Source organism: Nuphar pumila, chromosome 10, assembly GCF_984573655.1.
Source record: "Nuphar pumila chromosome 10, dmNupPumi1.hap1.1, whole genome shotgun sequence".
Lineage (NCBI taxonomy): Eukaryota > Viridiplantae > Streptophyta > Magnoliopsida > Nymphaeales > Nymphaeaceae > Nuphar > Nuphar pumila.
This window is the reverse complement of record NC_143258.1, coordinates 76,376,623-76,387,635: the sequence shown is the minus strand read 5'-3', so window position 1 is coordinate 76,387,635 and position 11,013 is coordinate 76,376,623. Positions and strand designations below refer to the sequence as shown.

Below are 11,013 nucleotides of genomic sequence, written 5' to 3'. Positions count from 1 at the left end.
ACGGGGGCTCCACCTTGTCTTGGGACGTTGCAGGTTCAAAACCCAATGGTACAGTTGTATAACTGGTAGGGGTCCCAGCTTGCCTTTCAAAGAAAAAACAACAACACTTCCTTGTGCCAAGGAGGGAGAAATCTAACTCTTTTTTTTGCCTTCAATTAGAATGAAATCTGGGCTATCTCTATCTTTATTTGTAAGGTGGTTTACATTTGCAAGAAGACACAGCAAAAGGGAAAGCCATAGAGTTATACACTTTAAGGACAGTGATCTTAAGTATGGCATGCCAGTGGCGGAGCCAAAAGTTTTTCGTTTTGTTGGGTGGGCAGACTTCGGGTCTTGGGGACAATGCTATGGTCTTGAAGGACGATCCATTTAATAGGACCAGTGGCGGAGCCAGAAATTCGCCTACCTATCGTCAGAAGAAATTTTGGTTGTGTGGTAGATCTGACATGCTCTTCTAGAAGCGGCCTCCCTGACCGGAGAAGGCGATGGCCATCAAATTGATGGTACCATCTGGTTTCATCATTCTGAGGGCCTTCATGGCATCGGCCTGCTCGTGCCCAGGCTATAACAACACATTTTCAATCCCTCTTTTCCTCCATTTAGTGAAGCAAGCATAGTGTTTTGCATGGCACCCATAACCACATTTAGGTGTCATTCATATCGCCATTCCTGTCATTAAGACCTCACCGATGCAAGTTGTTTTCATCAAATTGGACCCTGTGTGATCTACATCATCCATTTAGTGAAGATCGGCATTTAAAGACATAATCCGACTTATGTGCAGGACTTTTTGCTGATTCAAAAATCAATAACCATTAATAAAAAACATGGTTTTTTTTGTTAAAGAACACTGTCAAAATAAATTGAAAACTATGTTTTTTTTTTGTTAAAGAACACTATCAAAAGATTGATTTCTATTAAATCAACTCATCGATAGGGCCAAATTGATCAAAACAACTTAGTACCAATGAGATCCCAGAGGGAGTTATGACCACAAAGGATGATATAGAAATGAGTAAAGCCAGGTTCCTCATAAACGTAGGTTACATGGTTTCACAAAGAACAAATGACAAAAGAAGAAGCTTGGAGAAAAACACACAGATTTTTGTTGAATATTCACAAGAGAGAACTCCAACTCCCACGAACTAATAACCCGTCCCTTCTGCGGTTTTTACACAATTCAATAGGGTGAAAAAAATTAAGGGAAAAGATTAGCACTACCATCGTCAGAAGAAAATACACATGGACACATTCTTTCTTTAACATCGTTAGAAGAAAAAAAAAATCCGATTTCTAATTCTAGGGTGGGCGACCGCCCACCCATGCCCACCCCTGGCTCCGCTAGTGTGGCAGGCAAAGCCAGCGCAGCTAGGTCTCTGATCCCGCAGGTGGTTTCTCTGTGTAAATATGAAAAAAAAATGAACACAAGTACTCCTAACCATAGTGACAAATATCAAGAGATTTATGAAAATCTCGCGAGAAATTGCTTGAAAGTTTAAAACGGCAATTTCTCGTGAGATTTAAACATGATATTTTTATTTTAAACTGCTATTTATCATGAAAAAATGTGTATTTTTATTTTTAAATATTTTTTATTAATATTTTCTTATAAACAATAATTTTTATATTTTAAATTTATTTTTTATTGCCAAGATTTTGCTGAAAAAATGTGAGATTATGAAAAATTTTCAATTTTTTCTGAGTTTTTGAAAAGCGGGATTTTGCCGAAAAAAACGTTTGTCATTATGCTCACAACTCCTGAAACAATCGAAAAAACATGACACCATAATTAGATAAAAATCTATTTTATTTTTGAGATTTTTTTATCATCATCCGAATCAGCTTTCACTACAAGAAAAATGCGCATTAGCGACGGACGCTATCCATCGCTAACTCCGTCGCGATGGATTAACGACGGATATTCCTAGTCGCTAAATTGCGGCAGAATTTATCTGTCGCCAATCCGTCGCTAATTAGTGATGGCTTAGCGATAGATTATTGTTGTCGCTAATTAGCGATGACTTAGCGACAAATTTGAATCCGTCGCAACCCATTAACTGTGTGTAATTGGTGACGGATTAGCGACAAATATTTTCGTCGCTAATCCGTGGCTAATGTCAAAATAAAAAAAAATATATTAGTGAAATACCTGGTAATCATATGGCACTTCCCCACTCCTTATGGCGCTTTCGATAACTCTGGTAATCATAAACAGAGTTGTTAAATCATATTAGTGAAATACTTGCATATCATTTTTTCCATTTTTTAGTATGTTATTTATTCATGATTTGTGTGCAGTAAAACCATTGTTTCAAGTTATGTGCTTAGATCAGGGGTTGCAATGACATAATGGCTCTTTAATAGGCCTCAAATGCAAGCTTCAAATAATAAACAAGGAATAGAAGGCGGAGCATGAGAACATAAAAGAGGATCAACTTATTCCTAGAATTAGCACTTAGCTGAAGGATCGTGTCCGATATGGCAAAAGATGACAAACCCAAATATGACATCAGGTTGTATACCAGCCCGTTGTATACAGACCAGCCCCCCTGCCTCTTCCACTCTATTCAATGACCTCAACTGAATTAACTAATCAAATTTTTACAGCTAACATCTAGAAATCCCTACTTCAAGATCATATGACATGGTTAATTAGGTGATCTTACTTTAACTAACACGAGTCATTCAATAACTTCAGAATATTTTTTGTAATATTACCAGAAACTAAGGCAGTTTAGATGTCTGGGAGACAAAAAAAAGGAAAAAGAGAAGGGAAAAAGGTCGCAGAAGTTGGTATTATTGATCAAAGGAAAAAGGAAGCAAAAATTTACCTGAACTCGTGACCATCTTCCTATAGATGACTTCCAACCTACGATGGCATGAATAACCAGAGCATGTTCCTGTTCATATAACAAGCATTGCAATATTATCAATTTGTACATATAGATAATTAATGCACTCTCTGGTACAACATTAAAGCCAACCTAGACTTCAACATCATCTAGAATGATACAACTGCTAAGTCTTGCACCAGCTTCAATACGAGCATTTGCAGATATTGACACATTTGGACCAATCTGTTCATGAAGAAGTCAGGCATTATCTCAACAACTGGCTTCTCCAGCAAGCCTACAGCTTTGCGAACTTTATCCTCATCTGCAAACCACTCATCATTGACTTTACTGACACTCCTGTGTATTAAGAGAATTCAAGAGAAAGCATGAGATCCTTGTAGCACATCTTAAATATCTCAAGCACACAAAGAACTTATCAATTTTTAACTACCATTTCATTGAATGCATAAAAATCATAATGACAAAATAGATGAAAATGTAACGGGTGCCTGGACCTCTTTTGAAATGAACAAAATAGATGAAAATGTAACTTTGCATTGCACGGTCAGTAAAGCGTACTGAACATGAAGAAGGTTTACAAGGAGGAAAGGCTGCAACAGTTGTGAATTGAATGCTCCAAAAGCAGGAAATGCCAAAATTAAGTGAAGGGATCTCTCGCATCAGTTTTTGCCATGTTGAAACTGATGTTCAAAATGCTGTTAATACATATACTAACTTAGGTCCATCAGATAGTCTTGCACCTGGATGTTTCGGTCAGAAAAGCTCAGATGCCAAAAATCAACTTGGTATAATGAGGTTTCTAAAGAAATTACCCTCATCTGAAAATTCAAATATTTGTCAGGATTCTGATGCTGAAAAGGTGAAAGGGTCAAAAAAAGATTGTGGTTCTGAAGAACTGAAAGAAACTATTCCATCTGGAGACAACCAATCTGGTAGGGGATCTTAGTGGCTCCCAAGATGTAGCCAAATCAAATCAACTTGGGATTCACAGCAGAAGTCAAATCAATTAAACATTAGACAAGATGATCAAGAGCTAGCTTTTACCAATGTGTGAACTAACTGCAGAATCCAATATGGAATCATAAAAAGGAACCAGAAGAAGAAATCATTCTATGATGAGCATCGACAGTACATACCATAGAGCTTCCTAACAATTCCTTTTTCAAACTTGCAAGATCATCATCAACAACTGAACTCTCTAATAAGGCAAAATTCTTAGAATTTCAAGTAAAATGAAAAAAAGATAAGACATGAGAAGGATAAACTTTGCAGACTGTGCCCGTGCTTTGAGAGTATCTTTCTTTGATTTGGCTTCTTGTATCTTGGTCTCCAAAAGCTATCAAAGATCAAAATATAATTCAAGAGAAGCAAATGCCACAATTGTGGAAAGAGTCTCGACAGAAAGGATCATACTGTAACATCTGAGAAGCCAACAAAATTATCGAGCTCTCCAAAATGTGCTTGGACAGGGGCTTTAACCAATGAGGGATCTGCAAGCTCTGAAGAAGGAACACCATAGAATGCCACAACAACATCAACTTCTGGAACCAAAGCAGCACTTGCAATGGACAACGCACCACCCATGCAAAAGCCTGTAACCCCTACATGTGAAGCAATTTTTCTACCGTGATGTTAACAGAAAAAAGCAGCTCCAAAAGTTGATAAACTGGTGGCGGCGCTCTTCACAAAAACAAACAGAACCAAACCCTAACCCCAATTTCCAGATTCCACACGAACCCTAAGGGCAACCACTCCAGCAAAAAATACACGAAATCTACATGAAATTACGACGAAAGAAACCCTAACCACAGTAAAAACCCTGAGAAAGAAACAGAGTACCTGATCGTCGCTGGGAAAAAAGAAAGAGAAAAAAAGAAAGGCAAACAAAGAAGATGCAAGGGATGAAGCCCTTAACGTAATCCCTCAACCAAAGCTGGTCGAACGGGGGGTCCTATTTATAGAGGGACGGGAGCGCGTCCCACTTCCCTCGCCCACCTGTGGGCGATTTGGGTACGGCAGGCGGAGGGGCGACGATGGGTCTTCTGCAGGATCCATTCGGGCGAGGTCTATGGTGACGGTGCTGAGGCAGATCGAACAAGCGCAATTCTCCAAATCCTCCTGCAGTATATTGTCGACGAGCAAGTCGACGAATAGAGAGGGAGCCAACGCAGGCCATTAATCACTTCCCCAAATACTCCTTCTCCTCGTTTCTTCTCTCGCACACCCGATCCTGTTAAATCTACAGGCGAGGATGCCGCCCAACTTGTGCCGCCGCCGGCGGAGGGGTCATCGCCGTCGCCAGAGATAACGCGGACGCCGACGGAGTCGACCTTGGGGAGGAGGGATGCGAAGCGCCCTAAGCAACTCTGTAACGAGAGAGAGAATTTAGCGCCTTAATTTCATCGAAAATTAGCCCCGGCATTAGCGAGGGAAGCATTCCGTCACAAAATCCGTCGCTAATTAGCGATAGATTTTACGACGGAATACTTAAGTAGCTTATTCATCATTAAATTGCGATAATTCTGGCGACAAAAAGGTTTTGTCGTTGGCGATGGACATTTTTTTCGTCGCTAATGCTACAAATATTTCGAAGGTCAGCGATAAATATTATTAGTTCATCGTAAATTTATGATGAAAAAAATCCGTCACAAATTTTCATGGCTAATCAAGGTTTTTCTTATAGTGTTTGATCCTTAATAATTGCTTTTCAAAATGATTTAGGCTATGTTTGGGAGCTGGTGTTGGAGAGGAGATGAAAGGGGGCGACGGGAGTGGAGATGAAAATGAAGATGAGGCTGATATAGTTGAAAGTGACCCATCTCCACTGGTTACATCAAGCTCGTTTAAGATAAGGGGGTTCCCAAACATCTGTGGGCTAGATGGTATTAATTGCATGCTCATTAAATACTATCTACAGTCCCATCTCCAGTTAGAGAATCGGCCGCTTCAGACCTTCCAAATTGAGCTGAAACAGTCAATTTTTTACCAACAGATGACGTCCCAGAAAAATATTAAAAAATTAAAACCTTTTTAATTAAAAAACTATGCCGAATCCATAAGAATCGATTTTGAGGCGATGCGATGTGAAACGGCCGATTCGTGGCGATATCCCAACTACATGGGGTTTTGAAATATTTATTAAAATTAATTTTACCAAACTGCCCCCAACAAATTTTATATATATATATATATATATAGAGAGAGAGAGAGAGAGTAACGGGTAAAGTGTCTGAACATTTTCATACTCTTGTACGCCGCTCATCACACGTGATCAGCGATGCAGTTTTTTTTTTTTATCGGCAGTCAATTACCGCTGCTAACGGTCTGAAATGCAAATTTATTTGGATGCATGACACGCAGCCATGCGTTCAAACCGAGTTTGACGAAAAATACGAGATTTTGTATATATATATATATATATATATATATATATATATATATATATATATATATAGAGAGAGAGAGAGAGAGAGAGAGAGAGAGCATTATAATAAAAAGGAAAATTTTTAAAATATGTAATTTGGGAAATGACGAAAATAATAATGATGTTAAGTTAAAAAGGCCCTCTGTGAGCCTTGGTTTTTTCTAGAAGACAGAAGAGGACACAAACAAATATATTGGCTTTGGCATAAGGCAACCATTGACTGTATTTTGTTTTCTACCATATTATCAACCTTGCCTCTAGAGCCAAAGGTTTTGGCAATGGTCCCACCCAACCTGAATCGTTCGGCCACTGATTCAGCTGTATCAATCATAACGTGACCCATGTTAAAATTATTAAAACAATTTTAAGGACAATATTAAAAACTTTTTTTTTTTATTTATTAAAAATAACCGATTCAGGCCTACGGCGTATAAAAATTCTGCCTATACAATGCGTATCGGCCGAGCCCATAGGCACCGATACTGAAACATTGATCCCACCGTAAACTTAGGATATCATAAACATGTCATCCAAACCAGTGAAAAAGCCATACCACAAAGGAGCCATGAGAAAGTGGGTGGAAAAGAAAAGAAGGAAATAGGCAAAAAGATTTAACCATTTATCTAATCAATGATCCAGCCGATTGTAAGGGATTAATGACAAGGGCCGGACCTCTCATTCATTAACTGTTTACATCATGAGATAATAATTAAATTTTAGAAAAAGTGCACTTATTTAATACTCTACAAACATATCCAGATATTTTCATGGGAAAATGATATGTTCTGGCATGTGCCATGTTCAGATGGTTGAAACTAAAGATAAAGAGTCCAGAAGTTGTCAGCCTTGACTAATAATCTCTCTTGAAAAAGACAACTATATTTTTTTTTTGGGAGAAAACTGAAAAGATAATTAGAGTATATTCTTCCATAAGGGCCATGTAAGGTGTAAAGCTGTCTTCTTGAGTGGCCCATAAGATCTTTCCAGAGGAAAAATAAATGGCCTATAGCGAAGACAAGTGCAAGTTAATGATGAGCTATACCTAAACAGGCCACTTCTGAACCCACACCAGCTTCAAATGAATGACATTCAACCATGCCACTCTCTTTTGTAATTGATGCCTTCTAAATGTATTTTTACCTTCTTTGAGCAATGATCATTATGTCATTAAGGAAAAAAATAGATGTATATTTACCACAATCAATTGTACCTAATTGGATCTCATTATGCAAGTTGTTTTGATTCAATTTAATGTTTAGATGTGTTCAACAAGTTAAATTAGGGAGCACTGACTGTTTTTATGAAAAAAAATGTTTTTGAGTCTTCAAAAATTTAGTACTTTTATGGCTACTGATTTTTGCATCAATAAAAAACCTGTATACATGTCAAATTCCGGTGAAAAAAAAAACAAAATTCCTCCTAAATGAAGCATGTTGATTTCATCTATAAGGTTCAGAGTATGAGCAAAAGAACATGTCAAAGGAGCCTGGCCCATCCAACTCGATAATAGTTGAGTTTAAAAGTACCTAACCTGAGTTCGATGAGACCCAATCAAGAACCCAAACCAAATAAAGGTCAAATCTGGTTTTCAGTGGGTTAGGATTGAGGTTGTATCGTGTCAGGCCGACCTTCCCATCCCTATTTTCCCCTGGTGGGGCCCCATGACCAAACCTACTTGATATATTTAGCATTGGAATTTTTTTCACAAATTACAGTTATCCATTAGATTGTGATTATTCATATGCAGAGAAACAAAATTTTAATTCTAAGTTCTTGGATTATATGGAAAGGAGACTGGATCAGAACAACGTATGTCTGATGATAATCTGTCAAGGGTCCCTCTAATGCCATTCATCCATGTGATAAACCTTGCTCGACAGAGACCATGGAGCATACAACACATATGCTTGCAATAGTCTTGATATTGTCTCTCTCCTAGTTAGATAATTTGATATGTGTGGGAGTAGATAGCCCTATTGAAAGACAATGGTTAATAATCACACTCATTAGAAGCCTTCAAGATATGATTGGTTGCATGAACTTTGATCCTAGACAATCAGTGTATTCTATATTAGTACTATATGTCTACGTACTAAGTGAGCAAATTTTTTTTTATGCTCGTAATGGTAATTAGTGTGAGCGCATTATATCAAGGTCAAACATTTAGTACGTCTTTCAATATGGTCCCATTTAGTATATTAGTAATACGCATATATTTAACCAAAGTCAGGATTTGCCAAAAAAGTTTTTTGTAAATCTTATTTTTATAATTATTATATTTATTATATTTATTATATTTTATTTTTGGTATCTCTAAAATCTTTAAAATTTTTAGAGTCTTACTTTAATTAAAAATGTTACCTAATATGTGATACCTTATCAATTAAGAAAGTTGGGTTGGAGTTGGCATCAACTGGGACACTTTTTTTTTAACGGTCTCCATACTCTTTAAATATATGGTCTTATTCTAGGGAGGAGTAATGAAGAAATCCTTATAGGCAGCCTTGAGTCATGTAGCTAAGAGGCAAGCTCATGTGTCGGTGTGCTCCTAAATCTAGGGTGGATACAAAAGCTTGCGCCCGATTCTATTTTGTCAAATTAAAGTTTATCTAACCTTGTGCTTTATTTTTTTTCTTTTTCAATCAACATAGATTTGAGAGCTTTGACTGGTGAAATGTATGCTTTCTTGATATTATTATTAATTTATATATATTATTTATTTAAATTTGTACTTTGATACTATACATATATTTGAGTAGGATCATACCCGAAATTGGATAACACTTGACATAGTCAGCTTGCAAAAGCCATAACTTTGCAACTGTGTATAAGAATTCAGTGAATTTTTATGAGTTGGAAAGCTTAATCAATTATCTAGATTATGTCTTTTGAGTCAAAAGCAAATCCCACATTTTTCATATTTGAAATTTCATGACAATAAAATAAATTTTTTTAGCATATTTGGTTGTTTATTTAAATAAGCTTGATCTTATTTTTTATCTTATTTAAAATTATATTTATGATTGTTGATTATGATTACATGTTTATTTCTAATTGCAAATATCTATTATTTTAAATTTAATCTATTTAGATAAGATTAAATATTTTAATTGATTATTTATGATCATTTATACTAATTTAAAATATTGATTTAGTCATGGAGCTTTCATTTGTATATTTAAATTGACATTTTATATAAATAATGTATTAAATTATATAACTAATCTTATTATCATGATTAATTTAAATAAAAAATAAAAAATATGATGTTTCTTATAAAATAAAGTAATAAAATTGTATACTTAATTGCAATCATATGTACATATGTCATACTTGATTTGATATTATTTATTGTAGTATTTGAATTTAATAAAATTTATATGTTACTTTTTAGATCATGTTCTACCACACCTTCCAACATTAGTATCATAGATACTTAATACCTATTGGATCTGGAAAGAAAATGTCCACTAAACTCCTGTAAAGTATTCGTGGAAAAGCAGTCAAGTTCTATGAGCCTACAAGTTTTCCACACAACAAGATAGGTGGATTTTCAAGTTGGATGTTAGGTTCGATACCTAGGTGGATGTCTTTTGCCCCAAGGCTGAAGCCAATGGAAAACCATCTCCAGTGGTAACGAGATAGGGCTCGGAGTTTACCTCATAGATGGGTTCCACAAATTTGTCAAGGATGCTATGCTCTAAATGAAGGGCATCTAGTGCATGCAGAATGGATGGTTGAAAACATAGGTAAGTGGTGGTGTTTGAGATGATATTCATTTACATGGATGAGCCACATCAAATAATCCCTCGAAGGTACCTCTGACATAATCTGCCCTCGAGAAACTTCACCTTTCACACATTTTTTAGTTTTTGGATAAACCAACGGGAAAACCTTTCCATACCAAACAAGACATTGGCCTTTGGTTGGTAAAACCCTTGAGGTCCCCCTACCCACCAGGGAGTGCACCTAGCATCCACAAGGGATTGCAACAGTTGAAGTGAGAAGAAAGTGATTTTTTTGGGGTACCAAATAAGAAAACTAGAATCATTCATTACACTGTTAAAAAAGCGAATTATTGGCATAAAATTTTATCGAGCGTATACATGAAAAATTATTTAAAAAATGGAAAAGTAAAAGAGTGGATCAGGTGAGTAGCTTGTTGCTATCACAGACAGGGTCCCTCCAATGTCAGTTCGTCCATGAGGTGAATGATATTCAACCGCCGTAGTTGGATTGCTAGGTTTCATTATTTTTCAAAAAATAGCCATAGAGAATAATGCTATTTTACAAAATAATTGCAAGATATCACCATATTCCTCAAATACTTACCTGTTTGATTTATGTTGAATATGAAGCTATTTTTGACGATTTTATCTATCCACTAAAACTTGATCCTGCTACTCAGTCTTAACAAAACTTGGCTTTAATTTGGCAGTGAAACTAATATTCACCTATATATTGAAATAGTGAAACTCAACTGTAATACATAACTAACAAATCTTAATTGGAAGACCTACTTTTTCTTTTAAGACTACTATTATTTCACTCTACCCCCATCATCCTCATCGCCACTACTACTTTTTCACAATCATCACTACCACCATTTCTCTACCATTATTGCTAGCGAAACTTAATTGCAATAAAATAGTAGTACTCAATGGTGAAACCTAGTTGGCGAAACTTAATAGTGGTGGTTAGAAAATAATGATAATGAAAATGATAATAGATGGT

General features: G+C 36.2%; 1 long non-coding RNA gene across 2 annotated transcripts; it reads right to left on the bottom strand.

The window, feature by feature from the left end:
• Positions 1 to 1,144: 1,144 nt before the first annotated feature.
• Positions 1,145 to 5,171, bottom strand: LOC149826876 (uncharacterized). 2 transcript variants are annotated; one of them, XR_016435115.1, is made up of 6 exons: positions 4,269 to 5,171; positions 3,992 to 4,191; positions 2,985 to 3,191; positions 2,832 to 2,900; positions 2,150 to 2,198; positions 1,145 to 1,397 (listed from the first exon to the last, which is right to left on the bottom strand). It is a non-coding gene; the product is annotated as an uncharacterized LOC149826876 (long non-coding RNA). The 2 variants fall into 2 exon arrangements; XR_016435114.1 differs by having other exon boundaries at positions 3,992 to 5,171.
• Between the last annotated feature and the right edge of the window lie 5,842 nt (positions 5,172 to 11,013).